Source organism: Electrona antarctica (genome assembly GCF_951216825.1).
Source record: "Electrona antarctica genome assembly, chromosome: 6".
Classification (NCBI taxonomy): Eukaryota; Metazoa; Chordata; class Actinopteri; order Myctophiformes; family Myctophidae; genus Electrona; species Electrona antarctica.
In genome coordinates, this window is record NC_136811.1 from 7,244,762 (window position 1) to 7,262,261 (window position 17,500).

Consider the following 17,500-nt stretch of genomic DNA (forward strand, 5'->3'; position numbering starts at 1 on the left):
CCCGCCCCGCCCCCTCCCGACCCCCAATATAAATTGACTGCTACAATAACCTTAAACCATTTTGGGCGGGAACCCCTTTTGGTGTTTTAAGCATTGTTATAATTTAGCTATTGAAAAATAGCAGATCTACAAGCTCATAGCGCGCCACCGAGTGGCGCGCTACGAGCTTGTAGGTCTGCTATTTAAAATAAAATGTAAAAATAAATCTTTTTTTTTTTTTTTTTTTTTTTAAATAATTTGGGGACCCCCTAAAATAATTTGGCGACCCCCCGAGGGGTCGCGACCCACGGGTTGAGAACCCCTGTACTACCTCACGAACTTACTGCCTGTCAGGGTTACCCCAATTTACCCCACACAGCACGGGGACGCCACACCACGCTCCCCATTAGCCTGGCTAATAAGCCAGACCGAATCAGCCGTTGGCAAAAAAAGAATTGCCTGCCGGCGGATTACGGTCTGGAGAGGCTCAATTGTACGCCCATTTCCTACATTTCAATGCTTGAGACCTTCGACTGACAGTAGCTCTGACCAATTGCGTCAAAGAGAAAATGTTTGAACCCACCCCCCGGGAAACAAGATCCATACACAGCATGACTGAAATACCACACGACAGTGTGATTTGAGTCTGGCTTATTAGCCAGGCTAGCTCCCCATGGCTGTGGTTTTGACTTGACAACAAGGCAGAGACAGACATGACCTTTTTTAATCGCACAGCCCCAGAAAGTAAAAATATATATATTGTTAAAATTGAACAGTAATTCAAATTTGACCTATCATTATATAAAGGACAATTCTTTTTTTGATCCCACAATTTTGTAACGCATTTTTCACCCCTGTGTCAATTATCTAACGTGATCCTGGGCTCTACACACCCTCCGCCAACCTGAGGAGAGCAACGGACTTGAACTCATGCTTCCTTCATGCATGAGTGTCCAAGTCGCTCCTTTACACCTGACAGGGGGGAGTTTCCCTGGTTGGACGTAGCGCGTGGAAGGAACACGTTATTCCGACCAGTTCCGTTCCCCTCCATCAGGCGCCCCGGCTGGCCAGGGGGAGGCAGTTTAGAGACCAGGATTACTGCATGTTTTTTGTGGGTGCATGCTTTTGGTTAGACATACCATTGGTCCGATATCTCAAACCCTCACCCTAACCTCCCATGGGGCAGGACACCTAAACCTAACCTTGACCCTCTCTCAACCCTTAACGCACCCCTCACGAGGGTATCTACCCTAGGGGGACACGGGGAGAACATGCAAACTCCACACATAATAAAGGCAAGTGGGCAAGTGGGCATGACCTTTGGGCAAGTAGAACATGACCTGTACATGCCCGACGGGCAAGTGCCTCTGAGACCTTATAGTGTCAACCCCTGAATCGTGTCACTTCAACGCAGTCTTTCAGGCTGGAGCAGCCATTTTCTGTTCCTCTGTGGGCTTCATTAAACATTCAGGCAATGAAAGACAGACAGACAGACCGACAGACACAGTGTGCAAGACAAGAGAAGTGGGAGACAGACAGACAGAGGCATTACGAGACAGGGTGAAAGGATAGACAGACTACCACCCCCCATGGTGCTCTCATATTCCTGTGCTGCTTTGTATTCTGGACCCTGCTCTCTGTTCTCTCTCTCTCCCCTTTTCACAGGCTCTCTCTCTCTCTCTCTCTCTCTCTCTCTCTCTCTCTCTCTCTCTCTCTCTCTCTCTCTCTCTCTCTCTCTCTCCATCCATCCATCCATCTCTCTCTCTCTCTCTCTCTCTCTCTGTCTCTCTCTTTCCTGTCCCCATTTCTTTGCATCTCTCCATTTTCTCTCAACGGTGCTCTTGCCCTTGGCTTGGCAGAAAATGGCTGCCCTCTGTGGGTGCGTCGTGCACACACACACACACACACGCACCTAAATTGTGTGGCAAAGAATGGCCATGCACCCTGTGTGTGTGGGTATGTGTGCACGCATGCACAGTGCACACACCTTAATCAATGGTGTGACAGCCACTGCTTGTATCAGCAACCTTATGAAGACTCCATTATCAGGAATTATATTACTGTGTGTGCGTGTGTGTGCGTGCGTGCGTGCGTGCGTGCGTGCGTGTTGTATGTGTGTTCATGCCGACACACCGACCGCCCCTGTTCCAACTGCCTGTTGCCTGGTTACAACGTGGGCTGTATGGCCAATAGAGCTGCCAATTTGTCTGTGGGCCAATCAACATGGTATTCAACACCCTCGCTCTCTCTCTCTCTCTCTCTCTTTCACACACTAACGCACACGCATGCCCACGCACACGCACACACACACACAGAGGCAGTATTGTGTCGCTGTTGAGTGCAGAAACAGCTTTGTAGCAGCATGTTGCTATCTGCTGGCACTCGTTTACAAGAAGAGAGGAGACAGACAGACAGACAGACAGACAGACAGACACTGAAGATGAACAGTAATTATTAACCCTGGCACCCCTATTTTTTACAACAAAAACAAATGTTTTGCCGAAATAGCCAATCGACAAGCGCACAACATGTCACGTTGTGATGTGAGCTTGTAGATCGGTTATTTTTGCTACACAGTGGGTTACACATTAATTCACATCGATTATTATTATTAATAAGTCAATTGCAGTTGTTTGTTTGTATTTATTCTAGTATTTCAGAGGGCTACATTGGACGTGAACTGAGTGGGTGAATTGGTGCTGAGAAAATAGCCATCTCCTCTTCCGATTGGCTGACCAGACAATGAGTACCATCCAATAGTACGAGAGAGTCTCTCTCTCTCCCTCTCTCTCTCGACATATTCCATTCATTAATAGAATGACAGCTCAATCTAAATCAAATAGGCAATGGAACATAAAACGCTCTTCTTCTACTGATGGTAAATTGCGTGACATACTCTGCACTTCTCTCTCACACACACCCTCCAATGCATCCATCGTCTATCCTCCAGTCCTCCTCACCCCTCCTCATCTGTTCATCTATCCTCTCTTCCTCATCCTCTCCCTCTATCCTTCAGCAGGTCAACCTCTCCTCATTCTATCCATCAGCAGGTCAACAGCATTGCCTCGTTCTCTACTCTCATCTCTTGTCGTTCCTCGATTGGAACCACATCCTCTTCATATTGGTCATATTTGCATTGCCGTTGAGATATTTGGCAAACTATCCAGATATGACATTTTGTCCAGATATTGTGCAGCACCAGCGTGTGCGGGCCGGGCACATGCAATCTCAACGCCTTCCTTGTTTTACAATCCCTTCATCTCCCTAGAATCCAAGCCATCTCCTCTCCTCTCCATCTCTCTATCTACAGTACAGTATCCAAGCCCTCTCCTCTCCTGATATGCGGTGACCTATTTTTTTTTACTTCGGATACCAACATGCTACAGTATGACCCATTTCACACACACACACACACACACACACACACACACACACACACACACACACACACACACACACACACACACACACACACACACACACACACACACACACACACACACACACACACACACACACACACACACACACAATGGGGGCAGTGTCTATGAGGGTCACGCCCCCCTGAGGACAAGACTGGGCATCATGTGACTGATGCCCAGTCAGCCAGACACAGCCCCCCCCCCCCCCCCAAAAAAAAGAACAATGGAAATCTGTTGCGTCTCGTTTATTAAATAATGTTGTGTTTATATGGAAGGGCCTATTGTCTGTTAATTAGCCTCTTATACACCAGGTGTGTGAAAGCGTCATTCTACATGGCTCTTCCTAACGGTCAATGGTGGAAGACTAAGCTCAAGTGACTAAGTACATTTACTTTGAGTACAATCTTTAAGTATTTGTACTTCCCTTGAGAATTTCCAATACTTTTACTACACTAGTGCATCTCAGATCCAAATATTACTACTAGTTACGTTGTTGATTTGAATTATTATTATTACAAAACACACATTAACCACTTCAGCCCTATTATACACATTTCGGCCATTTGAAAATAGCTGATCTACAAGCTCAGCCCTTTGTAGCGTGTACTGTACATTTTCAAAAGATTCTTTCTTATACATTTGAAAACTTGAAACATTCTGCACAATAGTAGTACCTTTGGTAAGTACATTTCGATGCCAATACTGTTGTTCTTTTACTCAAGTACATTTTTGGAATTCCGGAGTTTTACTTGTAACAGCTAGTATTTCTATATTGCAGTATTAAAGTAAGTAAAACATTAGAGTACTTTTGTCCACCTCTGCTGACAGTTAAGAAGCAGCAGGCAGCGACAGGCTGACCACAGACGCTCAGGAAGGAAAGCGCTCGGTCAGAGGGGAGTGTAACAGACGGTTAAACGGGTGATGATGATGATGATAATCCAGACAGGACAATGGACATTGTTTGATCCAATTCAATCCTCTCAGACATAATGGAGACAGAGGAGAGGAGAGGAGAGGAGAGGAGAGGAGAGAAAGAGACATACCTCCTCCCCTTTTCAATGTGCAATGACACAGCATTTCACTTCTCAAGATGGCTGCCAAGTGCCAACACACAAAAAATGTGTCACACAGACACATTTTTGTCTATTTGTCTAAATTATTAGTCACATAAACCTGGGGACCTTTTCCATCAACATTAGTAAATCTCTCTCTCTCTCTGTAGTTTTCCACTGCTGTGATTTGATTGGCTGGGAGCCCAGATGCAGTCAGTCAAACCAGCCAATTAGTCATTCTAATCAGCCTGCTTTTCCCGCCCCCCCACATTGAGTTCAGTCCTGTCCACTAATAGCTCTCCAATAAGGGAGATTACTGGCATTACTGGCAGAATCGCAGAAGGTTTTTTAGAATATTTGGAAGGCCCAGATTTCGTTTTTCACTACAACGGTGATTGTTGCACCTGCTGCACTACAATACTTCACCATATGTGTTGCGCTATGATGGAGAAAATAAATAAGGTGAGGTAAGGTGTGTTGTTTTCACCCCATGAAGCAATGGCGGATTCGGACACACCCCAAAATACCTGCATGTGTGTCTTGAAGAATACCTACACCATATAAGATATACAGATATACAAACTGACAGTGTGTTGCACCGGCTGTGTCACACTGTGAGCTTGTAGATCAGCTATTTTTCGCTATTTGGGGGGTCCGTGACATTGAAAAGTTTAGGAAAAAACACTCAAGCGGGCCTCTAACCAAGAGTCGCTCAACAGCAGAGCGCCACACCCAATTTCGCCAACAGCTGATCAAATTTTAATAAAGACAGTCATACGCATACGTGCATGCACGCACACACGCAGTACACGCACACAGCTCGTCCAGAGCCCTGGGAGCTTGTGTCAGCAAGTTAATGAGGTCGGACAGTCATCCTCATGTCATTCAGATCTGACAATGACATGCAGGTTCAGTCCAACCAAACATGGCGACCACTTCCACTAGCGGCCAACTAGTCCACTGGTTCTCAAACTTGTTCATGTCACGGACCCCCAAATTGACACTTATTAGCCTGCGAGGATGGACCGAAAGGATGGTTACGGCTCTAGCAGTGAATATCAACTACTTTCATTTCAAGGACCCCCAGTTGGACATCCATTAGGCTACGTATACGGACCCCCACGGCATGTCTATCTCTGGGACCCTGATGCAAATCAATGTTAATTTAACTCTTGAGAGTACACTCTCCGAGTTACAGACCCATAAGGGTCCATTTGGGTTCCTATAACTATCATTTAGCTGGGGACCCGCTGGAAGTCCCTCAAGGACCCCTAGGGGTCCCCGGACCCCACTTTGGGAACCACTGAACTACTCCACCCATTCAGGGATAGAGTTTATCTCCCTATACAGTACGCGCCTCTCTCTCTCTCTCTCTCTCTCTCCTCCCTCAGTGTGTGAAGAGCTCGGGCTGTGACGCTGTGTGGTGTGTAGCCCTCAGCCACTTCTATTGGCTCGTGCGGCACACCCACCCATTATGCGATGCTCAGCCAATCACGGCGCAGAATGTCACAGCTTCCGGCCAGTCACAGCGCAGAATGGCACACCGTCCAGTATAGTGCTGCACGATTCTTGCTCAAATGTGAAAGTCAATTTTCCTCCACAAGAATTGAGATCACGATTCTCACACACCATTCTCACACGATTCTAATTTTTTCCATGAAAATATTTATAAAAAATAAATAAATAAATAAAAAAACACAATAGTAACGTCCTCAAATTTCGTCCCTCCATCAGGCACCAGCCGGGGTGGACTGTGTGTGTGACTTGGACTCCTCATGCATTGAAGGAAGCATGAGGTCAGTCCGTTGCTCTCCCCAGGTTGGCAGACTGAGTGTAGCACCCAGGATTACACCAGACAATTGACACTGGGTGAAGACATGGGTTGCAAAATGGTGGGACAAAAAAAAAGCACCCTTCCTATTACTCAATGCAGGAAGTACTGCTTGTAAAGAAGACGGTACTTAAACATTTATTTTTATACAATAAGAGGAAGCAGGATAGTGTCCATTTACAAAGATGCCCCGGGATCAAGTTCAAGTTCAACGCATCCCAATGTTCTAAATCTAGGGCCATTTTGTCCTTCTTGCTGTTCATCTGGAAGTTTCCCTAAGTTTCCCTTAAGGGGGACCGTTATGAACAGGATGTCTGTGGAGTCATCGTGGAGTTCCTTTCCGTCTTACACACACATCCTGATTGCTGCCATATCACTCAATTACAAAACAGAACACTCAACTGGATCCGACAGGACAAGCATCATATTAAGTTCAAGCGAACAAGAAAGCCAGATCAACCGATCAACCAGAACTACATAATTTCCCTTGGATGTTCAATAAAGATTCTGTATCTTGAGACAAAATAAAAGCCAGCTCAGCCCCTGGCTTCTATTTGACTAATAATACACTGTTATCACCCATGCAGTGTCCTTAAGATAGTATTTCTCATGTCATGTGGCTCTTAGACAGGCGGAAAGGCCTGCTTCTATTAGCTAGGATGCAAGTTAAATGCAGAGGACAAGCTCCAGGTATGTTCAAAATGTGTATGCAAGTACACATTTGAACATACCTGGACAGGTAAGATGGAGTGTGTTTGGTCTCACGGTCGATCACCACGCCCAGTGGACACTAGACATCGGTGAGTTTCCGTATAGCGGTATAAAGAGTTCATTGTATCTAAGAACAAGCTCCTGGCAGTCGGACTGGCTCCTGAAGAGTCGTCCACCACACATTTCTGACAAGTTGTTTTAGCTTGATGATCACATCTTCTTGACACACAGTTCTTGCCTAATTGGGGCATTTTTCTTAAAAAAATCCAAAAATTGTCGAGCTATATAGGCTCACAATACAAGCTTATAGATCACAATGAACCAAGTTCCAACATTTTTTTGTATTATTATTGTTTAATAAAGTATTAAATTCCAAGATGATCCCCCTGCCTTTCCCTCGCTATAGTGACCATATAAAGTAGTATGGATGCAAGTGTTTGTCCTATTTGAACCTCGCTTCAACCCCGCATGTAGTAGCAGCAGCAGTACTCCAGGGCTAAGACCAAGACGGAGTTAAGAGGGATAGGAAGCTGTAATTGGATAACAACGCTACAAACCGCGCTGAGCACGTATGCCCTCCCCTGTGCGCGCGCGCGTGCACACACACACACACACACACACACACACACACACACACACACACACACACACACACACACACACACACACACACACACACACACACACACACACACACACACACACACACACACACACACACACACACACACACACACACACACACACACACACACACACACACACACACACACATATTTTAGCCAGCACTCTCATCCATCACACATATAATATGTCAACATTTGAATACCACTAACATCAATGTTGATGTTGCTGCATGTGCTAAAAGCATTTGTATAGTTAGTATAGGACATAGCATGCTAGCAGTAACAAGCTACTGTGAAGTCAGTGTGACATGATCATCACCATGCTAACATAGCTTCCCTCTGCGTTCAACGCAAGGACGTTAGTGTTCTATTAAAAGCGTTTCTGTCTCTTTGGTTCACTGCCAAGCCGTCTCAGGTCCATACGGAGGGAGCTGTGTATAGGATAAAGCTAGGCATCAACCCCTGTCTGTGCCTGCCTGTGACCTTCCCTCACAGCAGACCAATGACCTTCAAGCTGTGAAACGAGAGCAGCCTGCATCCACCATGATGCCTTGCCTGCCTGCCTGCCTGCCTGCATCCAACCACACCTACACCGCAGGATCCTGAGTCTTCGTTTTCTACGCTCTCTCAGAGTCATGAACGCGCCGAGGCCCGAGGGAATAAAATCGGTGTGTCGCAGGAGAAGCACAACAGAAACACCGTGAATTAAGAGGCTTTGTCGCTTGATCGTATACATAATGTGTGTAAATAATATTTGTTCACCTTAATGTTAGCCATTAAATACTGTCCTGTATTTTAGAATCAAATCTCATTTCCACTAATCTTTTACAAACCTGTTGCACTTCTGGTCAGCTGAGACAAAAAAACGGAACTTCTCATAATTTTGAACTGTGCCAAAACCAGACAGACGTCACGTACATCTTAAGTGTTCTAATAATACAAGGCCTCAACAGGTATATATGAGAGAGAGAGACTGCGGCAGAGTCATGCGACATGCAGACTGGACAATATGTCCTCCTTCGGTTCAACTGTGTGCATCAACACCAGACAATCATTTCATCTTTAGTTAAGAGATAAAGCCTTCCAACTCATCACCTCATTCAAATCCTATGAATACTCCGACACTACTGGATGAATGAATGAATGAATCTGAATCTTTCAATTCATCTCTCTCTCACAGCAATAAGACCAGCCTACATCTTGTAAGCTTATATTTAGCCTCTCTAAGTCATTACACTCTGTGTCGTGATGTATACATGAGGCATTACAGAAAAAGCAACGACGTCACAATGGAGACCTTCCATGATGACGAGGAAGGCGAGCACGTATTACCTTTAGCTCTGTTCCATAGCTCTAAAGGAAAAGGGCATTAGGGCTATGGACCAGAGCACGTATCATACCTTCACAGATGAGGAGCCTTATATACATCTGCTCATTTATTTAAAAATCACACCCGTGTGAACTGAGTGGTGTAAGGTATTATATAGCCTGATCAGCTCTGATCTGACTTAATGTCTGACGTAATGAAATCACACCCGGGTGAACTGGGTGACCGTAGCAACCATGCTCATTTTTTGAGCACAGACAGACAGACAGACTGACTAACAAAGCCAGTTGTAGGAGTGGTTTACACCACTCAAAAATATATAGGCTATTATAAAGCTATACAGTGCATTTAGTCTATACAAAAATATATGTACATATTTAACATGCATTATCCCACATTTCCCATTCATGATCTCAGCAGTGCCTGTATAGAATATTATCGAATATATATATATATATATATATATATATATATGACTCAAATTAAAACCCGTGTGCTCAACCAAACCACCACAGCGCTTAATGACAACGAATAATTATAAGACCACAATTCCGCAAAAAACGGCCGTTATGTAATATTAATCCACTTCCGTACAAACTGTCAGTCTGCAGCATCGTGTCACGTTACAACATGAACAGATCCTCCTCCTCCTCAACCCGGACATTTAAAGCTGCGAATGAATGAACTGTAAAGTTAAAAAATAAAATGATCCCCACCAAACCCAACAACAACGTTACACGAAGGGCTTTTAAATGTATTTGACTTCATAAAAGCGTTATTTGTTTGTGTACGTGCGTGCGTGTGTGGCTATAGATGACGCAACACACCGTGTTACACAACCGTGTGGGCGCATCACCCTTCCCTTTCATCCTGAACCTGTCCTCTAGGATTCTGAACATGACTTTCAACATTCTTTATATTTTTAGTAGGCTACGAGTTTAGACAACGTCTGTTTTTATGCTCTTGTTTTTCTCTTTTTACGGCCAAAAGCTGTAATAAATAAACGACTGCAATAATTCATTATAAATGATGGAAAACTGCGGGCAGCCATGAATGATATCGATACAGCTGCATAGACGTTACACCCACTTTTAGTTTCCTTAATACTTTCTCGACGTGGAAACAAAGGTGGTGGTTCGTCGTGGTTGTGACTGACTAAAAAAAACCTAAACTAAATTGTGTTTTAATGGTGTGTTTTATTCGGGGGAAGGGAAGGGAAGTGTGCGCTTATAGTTTTAAGTTGAGTTATAATCTTCTTACCTTACTGGCTTGGAGGATGCTGGCTGGCTTGTGGACGAGCCTGGCTACCGCCCGCCCCTTTTATACAGGACACGTGACACGACGCCCGCGCGAGGCGGTGACGTCATGTCTTCCGCCTCTGCTGAGGCCGGGGATCCATTCTGCACGAGGCCCAGGGCACGAACCAACCGGTGGTTGTCATGGTAACCAGGGGGGAGGGAGAGAGAGAGAGGAGGAGGGAGAGAGAGAGAGAGAGAGAGAGAGAGAGAGAGAGTCTGAGAGGAGGAGAGAGAGAGAGAGGAGGAGAGAGAGAGAGAGAAAGAGAGAGAGGAGGAGGGAGAGAGAGACAGCTAGAGTAGGAGGAGAGAGAGAGAGAGACAGACAGAGAGAGGAGGAGAGAGACAGAGAGAGGAGGAGAGAGACAGAGAGAGGGCAGTGATGGTGCATGCAGCAGGCATGTGTGTGTGTGTGTGTGTGTGTGTGTGTGTGTGTGTGTGTGTGTGTGTGTGTGTGTGTGTGTGTGTGTGTGTGTGTGTGTGTGTGTGTGTGTGTGTGTGTGTGTGTGTGTGTGCGTGCGTGCGTGCGTGCGTGCGTGCGTGCGTGCGTGTCAGCCAACAACAGGTTTTCCACAGTCTATACAAGGAAGGTCAGAGCAGTTTTTTTGAAAGGATGAATTAGTACATGTATATGCTTTATACTGTAGGCCACTCATGTGATGGAGATCATGCATATATAGCCTATAGTATATAGCCTACCACTGACTGCTCACCAGAGCAGCACACATACCTATTCACTGCTTTTAAAGTATTAAACTCTATTGTCTCTTTCTTGGTCTATACAGGACTATATAGGCTATAGAAGCAATATTGCTGGGGCCTCCAGTATTCAGTGTCGTGTAAAGGAATGTGCACGTTTGTGCGTGCGTGTGTGTGTGTGTGTGTGTGTGTCTGCGTAAATGATGCATTTATATAGCGCCTTTATCCAAGGCGCTTTAGAGAGATTGTGCATTGCATTCACCCATTCACACACCGATGGCAGCGGAAACCGCATGCAAGGCACCACCAACTAGCACATCGGGAGCAATTAGGGGTTCAGTGTCTTGCTCAAGGACACTTTGACAGTAACTCTGGGGGAGCCCGGGTTCGAACTGGCAACCTTGCGGTTGCCATTCAGGCACTCTACCCCTGAGCCACCGCCATCCCGCTGCATGTGTGACTGTGTGTGTGTGTGTGTGTGTGTGTGTGTGCGTGTGTATGTGTGTGTGCATTGCAGTCTTATATAAGACATATGCAGTAGGCATGTCACGTTCTATCCAGACTGCAGAGAGAGCTGCAGGACTGTATGGATTGGTGGGATGTATGGATGTGGTGTGTGTGCTGGTTACACTATACTGTACACTATACTGCAGTACAGTATATGGCATGCATGATGTGACTGTCTGTGACACACTCAATCTTTTTAATAGCAAGGGGCTGAGCCCCAGCTGCTATTTGATATTAGGCCACAGTCAGTCCTCCATTTTTTTTTAAACAATATATTTATTGCATTTTTCTTTTTTTGTACAAACAGACAATACAACAGAACAATACATAATACATCAGACAATACAATTACTTAAAAAACAAAACAAAAAACAAAACAAACATACAGTACATACATATAAATACAGTATATTAAAATAAGGGCACTTAGACTGGTAACAACAACAGAGTCCTTATGGCCACAAGACCAAATAGCTGCAGAGAATACAATTAGACATTTTCAGTTTCCACCATTAAATAAGATAAATCATTAACCGTAATATATTGGATAAACCGTCCCCATATCTTATCAAACATCTCTTGTTTATTTTTCAAAGTAGTCAGACCTCCATTTGATATATTTTTGAGGGGCGCTAGCCCCTCCTATATATACAAGTGTAATGTTTGTTTTTAGTTCAATGTTTGTTTTAAAAACGCCATTGACAATGAAGGGAAATGTACGTCATTTTGTCCCTAACACAAAAAATAAATGCCATTAACAATACAAAGAATTTAATGTTTGTGTTGGCACCGTTTGTTTTATACATCACCATTACATCACCTAATCATAGCAACATGAGTTAGACTTTAATATATTAGCGCCCCTCACTTCACACAGGTGTGATTTCTATATACTATCTAGGGACCTAGACTCTGAGAGTGTACAAATGGAACCAAACGGACCCCGATGGGTCCAAATAGTCAGTTTGGTTCTGACTATAGCCTGGGAAGCATATACCATTTTCAGGTTCCGGTCAGGAGAGGATGGTAACTTACGTCATGTTGTAGTCACTGGTTTGTAGCATAGAGTATATAAAAGGATAGAGACTGAACTGGCGCGAAGCTCCGCCCCCCCAGCTATTCATGTCAGTGGAAGTTGCTCAGTGGCGTTTTGAAGCACCCGGAAGACTGCCGGAAGTACCATCTCAGAATGTCTACTTCCGCATTTGACCACAAAACTTTGGTGGTCAAATGCGGAAGTGCAACCGAGTGCTCAATGTTAAAGCCCAGCTGCACAGGGTTTCCCGGTCATGAATCCACGGGTCCGCCTGTAGTCCCTCCTCCTACCACTAGGGCCCAGAGCTTCAACGTTGAATAGCCTCACTGGCCCCTTGGTTTGTAGTCATCAGGCAGGAAACCACAAACCGGAATCAGTATTACCCAAAATTCCCTGTGATCAAGGGAATCATCATTTTAGAGCCTATAAAAGCATTGATGGAATCATCATTTTAGGGCCTATATATAGGCCTACCCAATAAAAGCATTGATGCGGCATATATGAATCCCACAAGATTCTTCAAGTAGGCCTATACTTCTTGGAATAGTTTGTTTGGTATATCCATCTTTTATTCCAACTCGTAGCGACTGGAGAGACTATAAAAACAAACATGTGGGACCAAAACAACGAAAAAACGGTTTTTCTTTTACCATCCTATATCTATAGGATCACATAATGGTGATTTAGAAAAACTGGTCTGCTTTCCTCCGAGGTGGAAAATCTGGTGATTTAGGGTTAGTTACAGACCCGTTAAGTGTTAATTTGGACCCCCGGTCGTCCCGAGGCCTGATGTTGAGAAACAGCTGATCTTTCTCGAAATATCAAAGATGGTATATATAGGTTAGGTTAGCTTAGTTTCGGTTTTAGCTTTGAAATTAATTTATCATCACATCAAACATTAACACCAAAATCCATATATTAAACATGAAAGACAGTTAATGTTCTATTCACATTTCTATATAATTCTATAGGCCTGTGTTGTTCCTGCAAAGTCTATATTTTCCCCATGCAGTCGATCTCCACTGTTGCATTTGATGAAGGATCTTGCATGATGAAAGATATGAAGGACTTGCATGATGACAGATATGTGTCATGAAATAGGCTAAAGATGTATTTTGCAGTTCTTAGACCATTGTATTTTATAATATTGCTCTTGCCCGTTATATTTTTGAGTGGTGTAAACCACTCCTACAACTGGCTTTGTTAGTTTACGTGTCTGTCCGTACCAAAAAAAATGAGCATGGTTGCTATGGTCACCCAGTTCACACAGGTGTGATTTCAGCTTTGCTAGTTTACGTGTCTGTTCGTACCAAAAAATGAGCATGGTTGCTATGGTCACCCAGTTCACACGGGTGTGATTTCATTACGCCAGACATTACGTCAGACCACAGTTGATCAGTCTATATAAGACCTTACACCACTCAGTTCACACGGGTGTGATTTTTTACATTATTCAGGCTGCCAGGGAGTGATGGTCTGTTATAAAGATGAAGATGGAAACAAAGAATTGATCCCATTTGTACCATTATTATTGAAAGGAATGGAATTAAAATGCTGTGCATATTTTATAATGCACTACAATACACAATATACATCATATTATATTATATCATTATTATATGATATTATAGTTGCATCATTAACCTCCTGCCCCGCCCTCTTGCCGCAGCACGTGCGCCTGACAGGGAGAGGCAGGTCTACGTGATGTTACATGCGTAGCGTATAGACTCATCGACACACAGGGAAATCCCTGCACCGTGGACTGTGGACAGGATGGGGGTAACATTTGACTCAAAAATAAAAAGACTATTTTAGCCTACACACACACTACACTACAGTCCCACAACCATGAACTCGGCCGTGGCGTGAAATACTGGTTTCCACGGCATTTCTACATCTTTATAAACTTGAAATTAGATTTCCTCTTTTGCAAGGATGTGATTTCTGCCTTTGTGGTTGCGGACTTGCGGTTTTTAACGGTTTGGGCTGATATTAACTTGTTATTGACATGGATGGACGTGGGCGTGGCACATAATAAAGTAGGCCTATACTACTACTATTTTCTGATAATAAATAATTTGTTAAATTGTTCCTTAAGTTAAACAAACCGTTTTGTTTAAAAGCGAAGCATCTTTTAAGCAACATGCTGCTCAATAGTGCTCCCGTGTGGTGAGCTGCTGTAACTAAGCACAGCATTAAAGTAGATTTAGGCCTATCTTATCATTTGCTACATATTTTGAGTGGCACATTTAGTAAAGCATAAAATCAATCATTGCACCAGTATAATACAAATCAATAGGGAGTTCAGTAATCAGTTACATGTGAGACCACATTATATTTTACAATGTTATTAGGCTATGCCTATTGGTATACTACAAGTGAAATATAGGCCACTTCATCATAACTCTTTTGTCATCTCTTCAACAACTCAAACTGTCCTTCATACTGTGTGTATGACTGAATATGAATGGCCAGATCAGATCAGTCAAAATTAATTTGAAGTGGATTCACCTGTCATTCTCAAACATGTTGTGCTAGCCCCCCCACCCTGACTCCCTGGAACCCCCCCATAGGCCACCGGCAAGGACCCTAGACCCCACTCTGACTCCCTGGAACCCCCCCATAGGCCCCCGGCAAGGACCCTAGACCCCACTCTGACTCCCTGGAACCCCCCCATAGGCCCCCGGCAAGGACCCTAGACCCCACTCTGACTCCCTGGAACCCCCCCATAGGCCCCCGGCAAGGACCCTAGACCCCACTCTGACTCCCTGGAACCCCCCCATAGGCCCCCGGCAAGGACCCTAGATCCCACTCTGACTCCCTGGAACCCCCCCATAGGCCCCCGGCAAGGACCCTAGACCCCACTCTGAAAACCATTGGCCACCATCCATCTAATGTGCACTCAGACCATGGTGAACAACTCAGTACATCAATTAAATACATTTCAAATCCTACGACTCAGTGGATTCATGGTAACCTAAATAATACATGGGCAACTGGCGGCCCGGAAGTTAATATCAGAATATAGATATATTATTGATTTCAGCTAATTACTATATAGTATTCAAATGTTGTTGTCTTTTTTTGTATGTCCAATGTATTTGTATTTAGTTCATAAAGATTAACATAACTATAACTAAATGCATTTGAAATTAAATAAAAACGTTACTTTTCAGGATTCCAATTAAAAAATAGCAAAAAACTATTCAGGATTTTAATTCAAATATAGCAAGCTCAATCTACAAGCTCAAAACACGTCGCACAGAGCTTATAGATCGGCTATCTTTGCTATGACAGTATTATGCAATGCGGCCCTCTGGAGTTAGTGTGGAAATACAGTGGGCCCCTCTCCATCCACAAAGTTGCCCACCCATGACCTAAATGATAAATGAGAGTTCCACCATGAACAAAGCATCCACAAAATAGAGAAAAGGAAGGCTAGCCGCTACTAGTGTTATGTGAATTATTTACAGGTTTTCTTTGGCGTGTTCAAAAAGGGGGGAAAAACAACCGTCCTCAAGACAAAAATAAATAAATAAAAATTAGTCCAAGGCACTCTCCGTGAAGCTATAAAGCTTTAACCCATTTAGGCCTGACGTCGAAATGTAAAAGAAATTATTTAAAAACAAAAATGAAATGTATTTTTTCTGAAAACATGTTTCTATATCAGTGGTTCTCAATATTTCATGTCAAGGACCCCAAATGTATTTGGTTGCCGACCCCCATCTGAAAATATGTTGTTCCAGGAACCCCTCAGAAGCAAAGATTTGAGTTAAAAACGTTCACTCTGAAAGAATATATATTCAAAGATTTGTGCCACATTTTCATAAGCTCGTAGCGTGCCACTCGGTGGCGCGCTATGAGCTTGTAGATCTGCTATTTTTCAATAGCTAAAATATAACATAATGTTTAAAACACCAAAAGGGGTTCCCGCCCAAAACAGGTTAATGTCATTCTACTTCATAATGGAACAAAATGTGGACCTCCACCGCCGGGGAAGACAAGGTGGAGTTTAAAGTATCTATATTTGTGCACACGGAACATGAACTCAATGCACTGTCCTAGAAAAAAAAGGGACAACAGCGTCACCGGCGCGCCCCCTCCCTCTCCACACAGGAAGTGGATTCTGTCGAGTCATGCTGTGTAGAAGTGAATGAGGAGGAATTCATGGATGCTGTTATACTACAGAGTGGCTTTTGCTTGCTTGTTTATCTCTGTGCATCTCTTATCAGAAGCCAAGGACACTATATATAGCCGACGCCGTGGTTTTCAACCAGTGGTTCTGGGACCACCAAGTGGTCCTTGAGGGGGTTCCAGGTGGTCCCCTGCATGTCTAAATGATGGAGAGTTGGTAACCAAATTAAGTTAATGCACCCATAGATCTTCAACTCTTGAGAGCGTATACATTATTTAGAGAATGTAAAATATTTTTCATTTTGATCAACAAAATAAATGGTATACCAACATCAACACAGCATGGAATTATACGGACAAAATATTATCCAACGATAACAAAATATTCTTTCGTTTTTGGGTCTGAGAGGTTAAATCTCATCAGATGGTGGTCCGTGGCTCAAATGCTGAATAAATAATGGACCTTGGCTTTAAGCAACTAGTCGACTATTCAACTAGTCGACTAGTAAATCCACTAGTTGACCTCGTTGGTAGACTAGTTGACTAGACTAGTTGATAAGTTGATTTTCTTTTTCTCGTTTTTTTCCTCCTCAAGATGCCTCAAGATCAGGTAGATTATAGTTATAGTCACCAATGTACACAGTTTTTAAATGTACAAATATTATTAACAAAAAGAAAAGAAGAAAAGAATTACATAATACTGTAGGTAGGCCTAGTTAAACAACTAGTCGACTAGTAAACTAGGCAACTAGTCAAAAACTAGTAAAAATCACTACAAGTGAAAGCACTAAAAAGGCTGAAAAGCACTGCATCATCCATGCACTGGCATGACGCAGTGACCTTGGCCTTGACCTTGGCTGTTCCACAGGCTCATACAGAGC